General features: G+C 40.8%; 5 non-coding genes across 5 annotated transcripts; all 5 read right to left on the bottom strand.

Annotated features, from left to right (window-relative positions):
* Positions 1 to 1,343: 1,343 nt before the first annotated feature.
* TRNAS-AGA (transfer RNA serine (anticodon AGA)) lies at positions 1,344 to 1,425 on the bottom strand. The gene has a single exon. It is a non-coding gene; the product is annotated as a tRNA-Ser (tRNA).
* A 2,588-nt stretch (positions 1,426 to 4,013) lies between these two features.
* Positions 4,014 to 4,085, bottom strand: TRNAH-GUG (transfer RNA histidin (anticodon GUG)). The gene has a single exon. It is a non-coding gene; the product is annotated as a tRNA-His (tRNA).
* Positions 4,086 to 5,366: 1,281 nt separating this feature from the next.
* On the bottom strand, positions 5,367 to 5,448 carry TRNAS-AGA (transfer RNA serine (anticodon AGA)). Its single transcript has one exon. It is a non-coding gene; the product is annotated as a tRNA-Ser (tRNA).
* Positions 5,449 to 9,391: 3,943 nt separating this feature from the next.
* TRNAS-AGA (transfer RNA serine (anticodon AGA)) lies at positions 9,392 to 9,473 on the bottom strand. Its single transcript has one exon. It is a non-coding gene; the product is annotated as a tRNA-Ser (tRNA).
* Positions 9,474 to 13,416: 3,943 nt separating this feature from the next.
* Positions 13,417 to 13,498, bottom strand: TRNAS-AGA (transfer RNA serine (anticodon AGA)). Its single transcript has one exon. It is a non-coding gene; the product is annotated as a tRNA-Ser (tRNA).
* Between the last annotated feature and the right edge of the window lie 113 nt (positions 13,499 to 13,611).

Raw genomic sequence — 13,611 nt, 5'->3', positions numbered from 1 at the left:
CAGATTCGAACCGAGGTTGCTGCGGCGACAACGCAGAGTACTAACCACTATACGATCACGGCGAGCTACTTGGGCTCAACGACATACAATGACATGGAGAATTTATAATTCGGAACACTCAGGGCTGTTCCTGTGATAGGCTGGATGTATTCATTGCTTCCTCATTCCTCATTCAGAGGCTGCGTCTCCTCAGTGGTTGATAGGCTGAAACCGTTTCCTGGCCGCCTGCTTGTGAAATGCCAGGAGTCAAAGATCACACATTACACTTGCGGACCTGTGATGGGACACCAATGCAGAGAAACCCACCTGGCACAGGCCTTCTATTCTGTCTATTAGACCTGCATCTTCCCTGCACCTTTCAAGCCATTTGTATGTGAAGCAAGAAAGAGTTAGAGAGTGATCCATCTACACTTTTATAGGGAGGATGTCGCCGTGAGCTCCTCCCAGCTAATCACACGAACAGCAGAAAAGCAAGATAAATACACAGTTGAGGGGTGGGCTGCATGGTTATGTTTTTGAGTAAATATTGAAACTGACCTCAGTGGCTCATTAGCAGAGCTGCGGCTAATGACTGGTGCCAAATCATGATGAAGCAAGCACAATGGCTCGTAGGGGACCCACAACACGCTGTTCTTAGCTCACTGAATTAAAGTATAAACTTCCGCCGTGTGTGAGTGGTAAAGGCTTGTTAATATGGTTCCTTTTCCAATTCAAGTCTGACAACAAGAGGCAGGAACCACGTGGCTTCGGAAGCTCAGGAAAGTAGCCACCAACCACAGAGAAAGAGAGAACTGGCAGTATGAGAGGTGGAGAAAACAGAAGCGGGAGCAAGGAGCTCAAATGAGATTGATGGCATTTAAATAGAGCGCGTAAAGGAACAGTTACACAGCTAAGAAATGGGAAAGACAGACTAGGGAAAAAAACACAGAAAGAGCCTGTACATGAAATTCTCTTCCTGGGACAGCAGGTTAAGAGAAATTACACATGGGGAGTTTAAGCATGTAACACGGGGGAGAATAAAAAAGAAAATGCAGTTTTATGAAGTGTGTTTGCCAATCCAGCCAGCACTTTTGTTCTATTTCTCTCTTTGCGTCTTTTATTGGTAAAGTAACTTTCAAGTGCATGCGCAGGTATGAATGAGAGAGCAACGGTATAATAATTTGAAGCGTTTACACCAGTGCTAAAGTAGGAATGAGGTGTAGCAAAGACATGAAAGAGGTAGCGATAACAAATATGTGGAGAGGCAATAGTGACACAAAAATAAGCCACCTATTTATAAAACTGAAATGGAAGAAATACTAAAGGTTAACTTCTGAAATTGTAGCCGATAATAAAAAGACTCTCGTTGTTGGCAGGATTCGAACCTGCGCGGGGATACCCCAATGGATTTCTAGTCCATCGCCTTAACCACTCGGCCACAACAACTTGCTGTAAGCTGCCTACAAATATTTTGTTTGAAAGTTTTGACGTTTTCCCACATCAAAGTACTGATATTCTGCAATGCGCTTTTTAAAAACAATGTTTTTTTCATCATGCACGTTCTGTCCTAAAAATAAAAATTGCATGAGTATATCTCTGGATCTGTAAAAGGATACGCTTGCATTCAAACTCTCTTGTGGCACTCAAGTTTTTTGGACCCTGTTGCACTCTGTTTTTGTGCTGCTTTTAGTCTACGACCCATATTACAGAAGTCAACCATCTCTGATTATTTGGGACTCCTTTGTAAGTGCCTTATCTTTAATCCTTGAAAAGCTCTATAATAAAGGGGTCTGTCAAAGATTGCTTGAATGGAAGATAAAAGAAGGCCCACTTGTCTCACCAAATGCAGTAGAGAAACCTGATGTTTTACTCATGTTATCCTTAGTTCAGTTTTTGTTAGACCTGGCATCCTTAAGGTGGCCTACCAGCAACCTTTTTGCTTTTCACCTCACGTTTTGCTGTATCTTTATGTTGGCCTTAGGACTCTAATCACTTTATCACTACTGTGAGAAAGTGGCTCTGTATATACTGTTCCCAAATAGGTACAGTGTGCACAGAGTCCCCAGTCCCCAGAGGTTTGCCAGAGGCTAGAGTTAGATATAACCTTACTCTCTAAAGTGGTAGCTTGCCGAGCAGTAAGGCAGTATCAGAGTACAGTGTAAAACATTTGTTGTACACACTCAGTCAGCAAATGGTCTCACACACTCAAGAACTGAACTCTAGGCCATTGGTTTGCATACAAAAGATATTGTTGTTTTATTTTAGAACCAACAATAGGTATCAAAATATACTTTCTCAGAATGAGATGCTTTAGTTAAATACTTTGCAATAGGCAATTGACTTTTGCAGGTCATAGTTACAGTTTATTGCAATAGGCAACACAATTTGAATCACAATAATACATTGAGCTCAATGGGAATTTTAAGTTATATGCAATTAATTACTTTCAGGATTACTTTTCTAAATCCAGGACTGGATCCTAGATTCAGTCCTGGGACAGTTCTTGGAAACAAGTGAGTAAATTCGTTTTAGTTACTGTTGTGATTTTTAAGCAATATTTTGCTATTTTAAAAGTTGACACTTAGAAACTTTTGCTGATCAAAATACCAACGTTATCCTATGGAAGGAAATTCACTTAGCAGGTAAGTGGGATTATGGTTACTTTTTCTAGGTCAGTGTTGGATCCTAGATCCAGCACTACTGTACCACCTGTAAGCTGTTGAGAAACTGCGTTTAAGTTATACAGGCGATTTTTAAGGAATATTTACATGTTTGCAAAATCGACACTTAGAAGAAATTTCACAGAAAAACAGTCAATGGTTTCCTATGGAAGAAAATTCAAGTTACGGGTAAAGTACGTTCTCGTTACTTTTGTAATCCAGTGCTGGGCTCCTAGGCTCAGTACTGGGACATCTATCTAAAACAGGTAAACAATTACGTTTTCACAGTTGGTACGATTTTTAAAGAATATTTGTAAGTTTCAAAAATCGACACTTAGAAAATTTTCAGCAAAAAGCAGGCAATGATATCCCATGGAAGGAAATTCGAGTTACTGGTAAGTACGGTTAAAATTACTTTTCAGGGTCAGTACCGAGCTCCAAGATGCAGCACTGAGGTCTCTCCTGATAACAGGTGAGTAAATCAGAATTCGTTGTTCGGCTGATTTTAGATGAATATTTTAAAGTTCCAAAACTCCACACCACTTAGAAGAATTTCCAAGTGAAACCACTCAATGTTAGCCTATGGAAGAAAAGTGAGTTATCGGCTTTTAGGTAAGTACTCGACTGGCAGAGTTATGGTTCTGGGCATAGACTCAGGGGTCTCCCAGGGGAGTCCCAGCCTACTTGCCAAGCCTTAAACTCCCCTTTTATTACATATAATTTACACCTAAGGTAGGCCCTAGGTAGTCCTAGGTGCATGATGCTATGTAAGTAAAAAATAAGCTATGTACTTTGGTGGTTCGCGTGTCCTGTAAGTACCAAACAGTCTATTTCATTTTTCACTACTGTGAGGTCTACCCCTCTCATAGGTTAGCTCTGTGTATTCCCCTATACTTTTAATTTGGTAATTCCATATCGGAGAGGAGTAGCTTTATTTATTTATTGAAAATCCTACTTACTGGTGAGGTTGGATTTAACTTTACTATTTTAGAAATGCCACTTTTAGAGAGTGAACATATCTCTGCACTTACTGCTCTATTTGCCTGAAACCTGGCCCCAATACACGTCTGGATTGGGCTGGGTGACAGCAAAATGTGTGCCTTCCCTCTAGAGAGCCACAACACAGGTCACTCAACTGCACCTGGGGGGTGATCTCCGCTCCCCCTCCACCCCCAATAGGTTCAAGAACGATAATTTATGTAAGTAAATACATTATAGCTACAGCTTATAATCATGCGAGTTTAAATCATTTATTGTTAGATGGTTTAAATATTTGAAAGGATCTGTTTTTAATAGACATTTTACAAAAACCACTGGTACATTTGCTAATTCTGTAAAATTAACACCCAACTGCCGTGACATTGCCAACCACAATGCCGTGACTCGGATTCGAACCGAGGTTGCTGCGGCCACAACGCAGAGTACTAACCACTATACGATCACGGCGAGCTACTTGGGCTCAACGACATACAGTGACATGGAGAATTTATAATTCGGAACACTCAGGGCTGTTCCTGTGATAGGCTGGATGTATTCATTGCTTCCTCATTCCTCATTCAGAGGCTGCGTCTCCTCAGTGGTTGATAGGCTGAAACCGTTTCCTGGCCGCCTGCTTGTGAAATGCCAGGAGTCAAAGATCACACATTACACTTGCGGACCTGTGATGGGACACCAATGCAGAGAAACCCACCTGGCACAGACCTTCTATTCTGTCTATTAGACCTGCATCTTCCCTGCACCTTTCAAGCCATTTGTATGTGAAGCAAGAAAGAGTTAGAGAGTGATCCATCTACACTTTTATAGGGAGGATGTCGCCGTGAGCACCTCCCAGCTAATCACACGAACAGCAGAAAAGCAAGATAAATACACAGTTGAGGGGTGGGCTGCATGGTTATGTTTTTGAGTAAATATTGAAACTGACCTCAGTGGCTCATTAGCAGAGCTGCAGCTAATGACTGGTGCCAAATCATGATGAAGCATGCACCATGGCTCGTAGGGGACCCACAACACGCTTTTCTTAGCTCACTGAATTAAAGTATAAACTTCCGCCGTGTGTGAGTGGTAAAGGCTTGTTAATATGGTTCCTTTTCCAATTCAAGTCTGACAACAAGAGGCAGGAACCACGTGGCTTCGGAAGCTCAGGAAAGTAGCCACCAACCACAGAGAAAGAGAGAACTGGCAGTATGAGAGTTGGAGAAAACAGAAGCAGGAGCAAGGAGCTCAAATGAGATTGATGGCGTTTAAATAGAGCGCGTAAAGGAACAGTTACACAGCTAAGAAATGGGAAAGACAGACTAGGGAAAAAAACACAGAACGAGCCTGTAGATGAAATTCTCTTCCTGGGACAGCAGGTTAAGAGAAATTACACATGGGGAGGTTAAGCATGTAACACGGGGGAGAATAAAAAAGAAAATGCAGTTTTATGAAGTGTGTTTGCCAATCCAGCCAGCACTTTTGTTCTATTTCTCTCTTTGCGTCTTTTATTGGTAAAGTAACTTTCAAGTGCATGCGCAGGTATGAATGAGAGAGCAACCGTATAATAATTTGAAGCGTTTACACCAGTGCTAAAGTAGGAATGAGGTGTAGCAAAGACATGAAAGAGGTAGCGATAACAAATATGTGGAGAGGCAATAGTGACACAAAAATAAGCCACCTATTTATAAAACTGAAATGGAAGAAATACTAAAGGTTAACTTCTGAAATTGTAGCCGATAATAAAAAGATTCTCGTTGTTGGCAGGATTCGAACCTGCGCGGGGATACCCCAATGGATTTCTAGTCCATCGCCTTAACCACTCGGCCACAACAACTTGCTGTAAGCTGCCTACAAATATTTTGTTTGAAAGTTTTGACGTTTTCCCACATCAAAGTACTGATATTCTGCAATGCGCTTTTTAAAAACAATGTTTTTTTCATCATGCACGTTCTGTCCTAAAAACAAAAATTGCATGAGTATATCTCTGGATCTGTAAAAGGATACGCTTGCATTCAAACTCTCTTGTGGCACTCAAGTTTTTTGGACCCTGTTGCACTCTGTTTTTGCGCTGCTTTTAGTCTACGACCCATATTACAGAAGTCAACCATCTCTGAGTATTTGGGACTCCTTTGTAAGTGCCTTATCTTTAATCCTTGAAAAGCTCTATAATAAAGGGGTCTGTCAAATATTGCTTGAATGGAAGATAAAAGAAGGCCCACTTGTCTCACCAAATGCAGTAGAGAAACCTGATGTTTTACTCATGTTATCCTTAGTTCAGTTTTTGTTAGACCTGGCATCCTTAAGGTGGCCTACCAGCAACCTTTTTGCTTTTCACCTCACGTTTTGCTGTATCTTTATGTTGGCCTTAGGACTCTAATCACTTTATCACTACTGTGAGAAAGTGGCTCTGTATATACTGTTCCCAAATAGGTACAGTGTGCACAGAGTCCCCAGTCCCCAGAGGTTTGGCAGAGGCTAAAGTTAGATATAACCTTACTCTCTAAAGTGGTAGCTTGCCGAGCAGTAAGGCAGTATCAGAGTACAGTGTAAAACATTTGTTGTACACACTCAGTCAGCAAATGGTCTCACACACTCAAGAACTGAACTCTAGGCCATTGGTTTGCATACAAAAGATATTGTTGTTTTATTTTAGAACCAACAATAGGTATCAAAATATACTTTCTCAGAATGAGATGCTTTAGTTAAATACTTTGCAATAGGCAATTGACTTTTGCAGGTCATAGTTACAGTTTATTGCAATAGGCAACACAATTTGAATCACAATAATACATTGAGCTCAATGGGAATTTTAAGTTATATGCAATTAATTACTTTCAGGATTACTTTTCTAAATCCAGGACTGGATCCTAGATTCAGTCCTGGGACAGTTCTTGGAAACAAGTGAGTAAATTCGTTTTAGTTACTGTTGTGATTTTTAAGCAATATTTTGCTATTTTAAAAGTTGACACTTAGAAACTTTTGCTGATCAAATTACCAATGTTATCCTATGGAAGGAAATTCACTTAGCAGGTAAGTGGGGTTATGGTTACTTTTTCTAGGTCAGTGTTGGATCCTAGATCCAGCACTACTGTACCACCTGTAAGCAGTTGAGAAACTGCGTTTAAGTTATACAGGCGATTTTTAAGAAATATTTACATGTTTGCAAAATCGACACTTAGAAGAAATTTCACAGAAAAACAGTCAATGGTTTCCTATGGAAGAAAATTCAAGTTACGGGTAAAGTACGTTCTCGTTACTTTTGTAATCCAGTGCTGGGCTCCTAGGCTCAGTACTGGGACATCTATCTAAAACAGGTAAACAACTACGTTTTCACAGTTGGTACGATTTTTAAAGAATATTTGTAAGTTTCAAAAATCGACACTTAGAAAATGTTCAGCAAAAAGCAGGCAATGATATCCCATGGAAGGAAATTCGAGTTACTGGTAAGTACGGTTAAAATTACTTTTCAGGGTCAGTACTGAGCTCCAAGATGCAGCACTGAGGTCTCTCCTGATAACAGGTGAGTAAATCAGAATTCGTTGTTCGGCTGATTTTAGATGAATATTTTAAAGTTCCAAAACTCCACACCACTTAGAAGAATTTCCAAGTGAAACCACTCAATGTTAGCCTATGGAAGAAAAGTGAGTTATCGGCTTTTAGGTAAGTACTCGACTGGCAGAGTTATGGTTCTGGGCATAGACTCAGGGGTCTCCCAGGGGAGTCCCAGCCTACTTGCCAAGCCTTAAACTCCCCTTTTATTACATATAATTTACACCTAAGGTAGGCCCTAGGTAGTCCTAGGTGCATGATGCTATGTAAGTAAAAAATAAGATATGTACTTTGGTGGTTCGCGTGTCCTGTAAGTACCAAACAGTCTATTTCATTTTTCACTACTGTGAGGTCTACCCCTCTCATAGGTTAGCTCTGTGTATTCCCCTATACTTTTTATTTGGTAATTCCATATCGGAGAGGAGTAGCTTTATTTATTTATTGAAAATCCTACTTACTGGTGAGGTTGGATTTAACTTTACTATTTTAGAAATGCCACTTTTAGAGAGTGAACATGTCTCTGCACTTACTGCTCTATTTGCCTGAAACCTGGCCCCAATACACGTCTGGATTGGGCTGGGTGACAGCAAAATTTGTGCCTTCCCTCTAGAGAGCCACAACACAGGTCACTCAACTGCACCTGGGGGGTGAGCTCCGCTCCCCCTCCACTCCCAATAGGTTCAAGAACGATAATTTATGTAAGTAAATACATTATAGCTACAGCTTATAATCATGCAAGTTTAAATCATTTGTTGTTAGATGGTTTAAATATTTGAAAGGATCTGTTTTTAATAGACATTTTACAAAAACCACTGGTACATTTGCTAATTCTGTAAAATTAACACCCAACTGCCGTGACATTGCCAACCACAATGCCATGACTTGGATTCGAACAGAGGTTGCTGCGGCCACAACGCAGAGTACTAACCACTATACGATCACGGCGAGCTACTTGGGCTCAACGACATACAGTGACATGGAGAATTTATAATTCGGAACACTCAGGGCTGTTCCTGTGATAGGCTGGATGTATTTTCATTGCTTCCTCATTCCTCATTCAGAGGCTGCGTCTCCTCAGTGGTTGATAGGCTGAAACCGTTTCCTGGCCGCCTGCTTGTGAAATGCCAGGAGTCAAAGATCACACATTACACTTGCGGACCTGTGATGGGACACCAATGCAGAGAAACCCACCTGGCACAGACCTTCTATTCTGTCTATTAGACCTGCATCTTCCCTGCACCTTTCAAGCCATTTGTATGTGAAGCAAGAAAGAGTTAGAGAGTGATCCATCTACACTTTTATAGGGAGGATGTCGCCGTGAGCTCCTCCCAGCTAATCACACGAACAGCAGAAAAGCAAGATAAATACACAGTTGAGGGGTGGGCTGCATGGTTATGTTTTTGAGTAAATATTGAAACTGACCTCAGTGGCTCATTAGCAGAGCTGCGGCTAATGACTGGTGCCAAATCATGATGAAGCATGCACCATGGCTCGTAGGGGACCCACAACACGCTTTTCTTAGCTCACTGAATTAAAGTATAAACTTCCGCCGTGTGTGAGTGGTAAAGGCTTGTTAATATGGTTCCTTTTCCAATTCAAGTCTGACAACAAGAGGCAGGAACCACGTGGCTTCGGAAGCTCAGGAAAGTAGCCACCAACCACAGAGAAAGAGAGAACTGGCAGTATGAGAGGTGGAGAAAACAGAAGCGGGAGCAGGGAGCTCAAATGAGATTGATGGCGTTTAAATAGAGCGCGTAAAGGAACAGTTACACAGCTAAGAAATGGGAAAGACAGACTAGGGAAAAAAACACAGAAAGAGCCTGTAGATGAAATTCTCTTCCTGGGACAGCAGGTTAAGAGAAATTACACATGGGGAGGTTAAGCATGTAACACGGGGGAGAATAAAAAAGAAAATGCAGTTTTATGAAGTGTGTTTGCCAATCCAGCCAGCACTTTTGTTCTATTTCTCTCTTTGCGTCTTTTATTGGTAAAGTAACTTTCAAGTGCATGCGCAGGTATGAATGAGAGAGCAACGGTATAATAATTTGAAGCGTTTACACCAGTGCTAAAGTAGGAATGAGGTGTAGCAAAGACATGAAAGAGGTAGCGATAACAAATATGTGGAGAGGCAATAGTGACACAAAAATAAGCCACCTATTTATAAAACTGAAATCGAAGAAATACTAAAGGTTAACTTCTGAAATTGTAGCCGATAATAAAAAGATTCTCGTTGTTGGCAGGATTCGAACCTGCGCGGGGATACCCCAATGGATTTCTAGTCCATCGCCTTAACCACTCGGCCACAACAACTTGCTGTAAGCTGCCTACAAATATTTTGTTTGAAAGTTTTGACGTTTTCCCACATCAAAGTACTGATATTCTGCAATGCGCTTTTTAAAAACAATGTTTTTTTCATCATGCACGTTCTGTCCTAAAAATAAAAATTGCATGAGTATATCTCTGGATCTGTAAAAGGATACGCTTGCATTCAAACTCTCTTGTGGCACTCAAGTTTTTTGGACCCTGTTGCACTCTGTTTTTGTGCTGCTTTTAGTCTACGACCCATATTACAGAAGTCAACCATCTCTGATTATTTGGGACTCCTTTGTAAGTGCCTTATCTTTAATCCTTGAAAAGCTCTATAATAAAGGGGTCTGTCAAAGATTGCTTGAATGGAAGATAAAAGAAGGCCCACTTGTCTCACCAAATGCAGTAGAGAAACCTGATGTTTTACTCATGTTATCCTTAGTTCAGTTTTTGTTAGACCTGGCATCCTTAAGGTGGCCTACCAGCAACCTTTTTGCTTTTCACCTCACGTTTTGCTGTATCTTTATGTTGGCCGTAGGACTCTAATCACTTTATCACTACTGTGAGAAAGTGGCTCTGTATATACTGTTCCCAAATAGGTACAGTGTGCACAGAGTCCCCAGTCCCCAGACGTTTGGCAGAGGCTAAAGTTAGATATAACCTTACTCTCTAAAGTGGTAGCTTGCCGAGCAGTAAGGCAGTATCAGAGTACAGTGTAAAACATTTGTTGTACACACTCAGTCAGCAAATGGTCTCACACACTCAAGAACTGAACTCTAGGCCATTGGTTTGCATACAAAAGATATTGTTGTTTTATTTTAGAACCAACAATAGGTATCAAAATATACTTTCTCAGAATGAGATGCTTTAGTTAAATACTTTGCAATAGGCAATTGACTTTTGCAGGTCATAGTTACAGTTTATTGCAATAGGCAACACAATTTGAATCACAATAATACATTGAGCTCAATGGGAATTTTAAGTTATATGCAATTAATTACTTTCAGGATTACTTTTCTAAATCCAGAACTGGATCCTAGATTCAGTCCTGGGACAGTTCTTGGAAACAAGTGAGTAAATTCGTTTTAGTTACTGTTGTGATTTTTAAGCAATATTTTGCTATTTTAAAAGTTGACACTTAGAAACTTTTGCTGATCAAATTACCAATGTTATCCTATGGAAGGAAATTCACTTAGCAGGTAAGTGGGGTTATGGTTACTTTTTCTAGGTCAGTGTTGGATCCTAGATCCAGCACTACTGTACCACCTGTAAGCAGTTGAGAAACTGCGTTTAAGTTATACAGGCGATTTTTAAGGAATATTTACATGTTTGCAAAATCGACACTTAGAAGAAATTTCACAGAAAAACAGTCAATGGTTTCCTATGGAAGAAAATTCAAGTTACGGGTAAAGTACGTTCTCGTTACTTTTGTAATCCAGTGCTGGGCTCCTAGGCTCAGTACTGGGACATCTATCTAAAACAGGTAAACAACTACGTTTTCACAGTTGGTACGATTTTTAAAGAATATTTGTAAGTTTCAAAAATCGACACTTAGAAAATGTTCAGCAAAAAGCAGGCAATGATATCCCATGGAAGGAAATTCGAGTTACTGGTAAGTACGGTTAAAATTACTTTTCAGGGTCAGTACTGAGCTCCAAGATGCAGCACTGAGGTCTCTCCTGATAACAGGTGAGTAAATCAGAATTCGTTGTTCGGCTGATTTTAGATGAATATTTTAAAGTTCCAAAACTCCACACCACTTAGAAGAATTTCCAAGTGAAACCACTCAATGTTAGCCTATGGAAGAAAAGTGAGTTATCGGCTTTTAGGTAAGTACTCGACTGGCAGAGTTATGGTTCTGGGCATAGACTCAGGGGTCTCCCAGGGGAGTCCCAGCCTACTTGCCAAGCCTTAAACTCCCCTTTTATTACATATAATTTACACCTAAGGTAGGCCCTAGGTAGTCCTAGGTGCATGATGCTATGTAAGTAAAAAATAAGATATGTACTTTGGTGGTTCGCGTGTCCTGTAAGTACCAAACAGTCTATTTCATTTTTCACTACTGTGAGGTCTACCCCTCTCATAGGTTAGCTCTGTGTATTCCCCTATACTTTTTATTTGGTAATTCCATATCGGAGAGGAGTAGCTTTATTTATTTATTGAAAATCCTACTTACTGGTGAGGTTGGATTTAACTTTACTATTTTAGAAATGCCACTTTTAGAGAGTGAACATGTCTCTGCACTTACTGCTCTATTTGCCTGAAACCTGGCCCCAATACACGTCTGGATTGGGCTGGGTGACAGCAAAATCTGTGCCTTCCCTCTAGAGAGCCACAACACAGGTCACTCAACTGCACCTGGGGGGTGAGCTCCGCTCCCCCTCCACCCCCAATAGGTTCAAGAACGATAATTTATGTAAGTAAATACATTATAGCTACAGCTTATAATCATGCGAGTTTAAATCATTTGTTGTTAGATGGTTTAAATATTTGAAAGGGTCTGTTTTTAATAGACATTTTACAAAAACCACTGGTACATTTGCTAATTCTGTAAAATTAACACCCAACTGCCATGACATTGCCAACCACAATGCCGTGATTCGGATTCGAACCGAGGTTGCTGCGGCCACAACGCAGAGTACTAACCACTATACGATCACGGCGAGCTACTTGGGCTCAACGACATACAGTGACATGGAGAATTTATAATTCGGAACACTCAGGGCTGTTCCTGTGATAGGCTGGATGTATTTTCATTGCTTCCTCATTCCTCATTCAGAGGCTGCGTCTCCTCAGTGGTTGATAGGCTGAAACCGTTTCCTGGCCGCCTGCTTGTGAAATGCCAGGAGTCAAAGATCACACATTACACTTGCGGACCTGTGATGGGACACCAATGCAGAGAAACCCACCTGGCACAGACCTTCTATTCTGTCTATTAGACCTGCATCTTCCCTGCACCTTTCAAGCCATTTGTATGTGAAGCAAGAAAGAGTTAGAGAGTGATCCATCTACACTTTTATAGGGAGGATGTCGCCGTGAGCTCCTCCCAGCTAATCACACGAACAGCAGAAAAGCAAGATAAATACACAGTTGAGGGGTGGGCTGCATGGTTATGTTTTTGAGTAAATATTGAAACTGACCTCAGTGGCTCATTAGCAGAGCTGCGGCTAATGACTGGTGCCAAATCATGATGAAGCATGCACCATGGCTCGTAGGGGACCCACAACACGCTATTCTTAGCTCACTGAATTAAAGTATAAACTTCCGCCGTGTGTGAGTGGTAAAGGCTTGTTAATATGGTTCCTTTTCCAATTCAAGTCTGACAACAAGAGGCAGGAACCACGTGGCTTCGGAAGCTCAGGAAAGTAGCCACCAACCACAGAGAAAGAGAGAACTGGCAGTATGAGAGGTGGAGAAAACAGAAGCAGGAGCAAGGAGCTCAAATGAGATTGATGGCGTTTAAATAGAGCGCGTAAAGGAACAGTTACACAGCTAAGAAATGGGAAAGACAGACTAGGGAAAAAAACACAGAAAGAGCCTGTACATGAAATTCTCTTCCTGGGACAGCAGGTTAAGAGAAATTACACATGGGGAGGTTAAGCATGTAACACGGGGGAGAATAAAAAAGAAAATGCAGTTTTATGAAGTGTGTTTGCCAATCCAGCCAGCACTTTTGTTCTATTTCTCTCTTTGCGTCTTTTATTGGTAAAGTAACTTTCAAGTGCATGCGCAGGTATGAATGAGAGAGCAACCGTATAATAATTTGAAGCGTTTACACCAGTGCTAAAGTAGGAATGAGGTGTAGCAAAGACATGAAAGAGGTAGCGATAACAAATATGTGGAGAGGCAATAGTGACACAAAAATAAGCCACCTATTTATAAAACTGAAATGGAAGAAATACTAAAGGTTAACTTCTGAAATTGTAGCCGATAATAAAAAGATTCTCGTTGTTGGCAGGATTCAAACCTGCGCGGGGATACCCCAATGGATTTCTAGTCCATCGCCTTAACCACTCAGCCACAACAACTTGCTGTAAGCTGCCTACAAATATTTTGTTTGAAAGTTTTGACGTTTTCCCACATCAAAGTTCTGATATTCTGCAATGCGCTTTTTAAAAACAATGTTTTTTTCATCATGCAC

Source organism: Triturus cristatus, chromosome 12 (assembly GCF_964204655.1).
Source record: "Triturus cristatus chromosome 12, aTriCri1.1, whole genome shotgun sequence".
NCBI classification, from domain to species: domain Eukaryota; kingdom Metazoa; phylum Chordata; class Amphibia; order Caudata; family Salamandridae; genus Triturus; species Triturus cristatus.
This window is presented reverse-complemented; position numbering and strand designations above follow the sequence as displayed.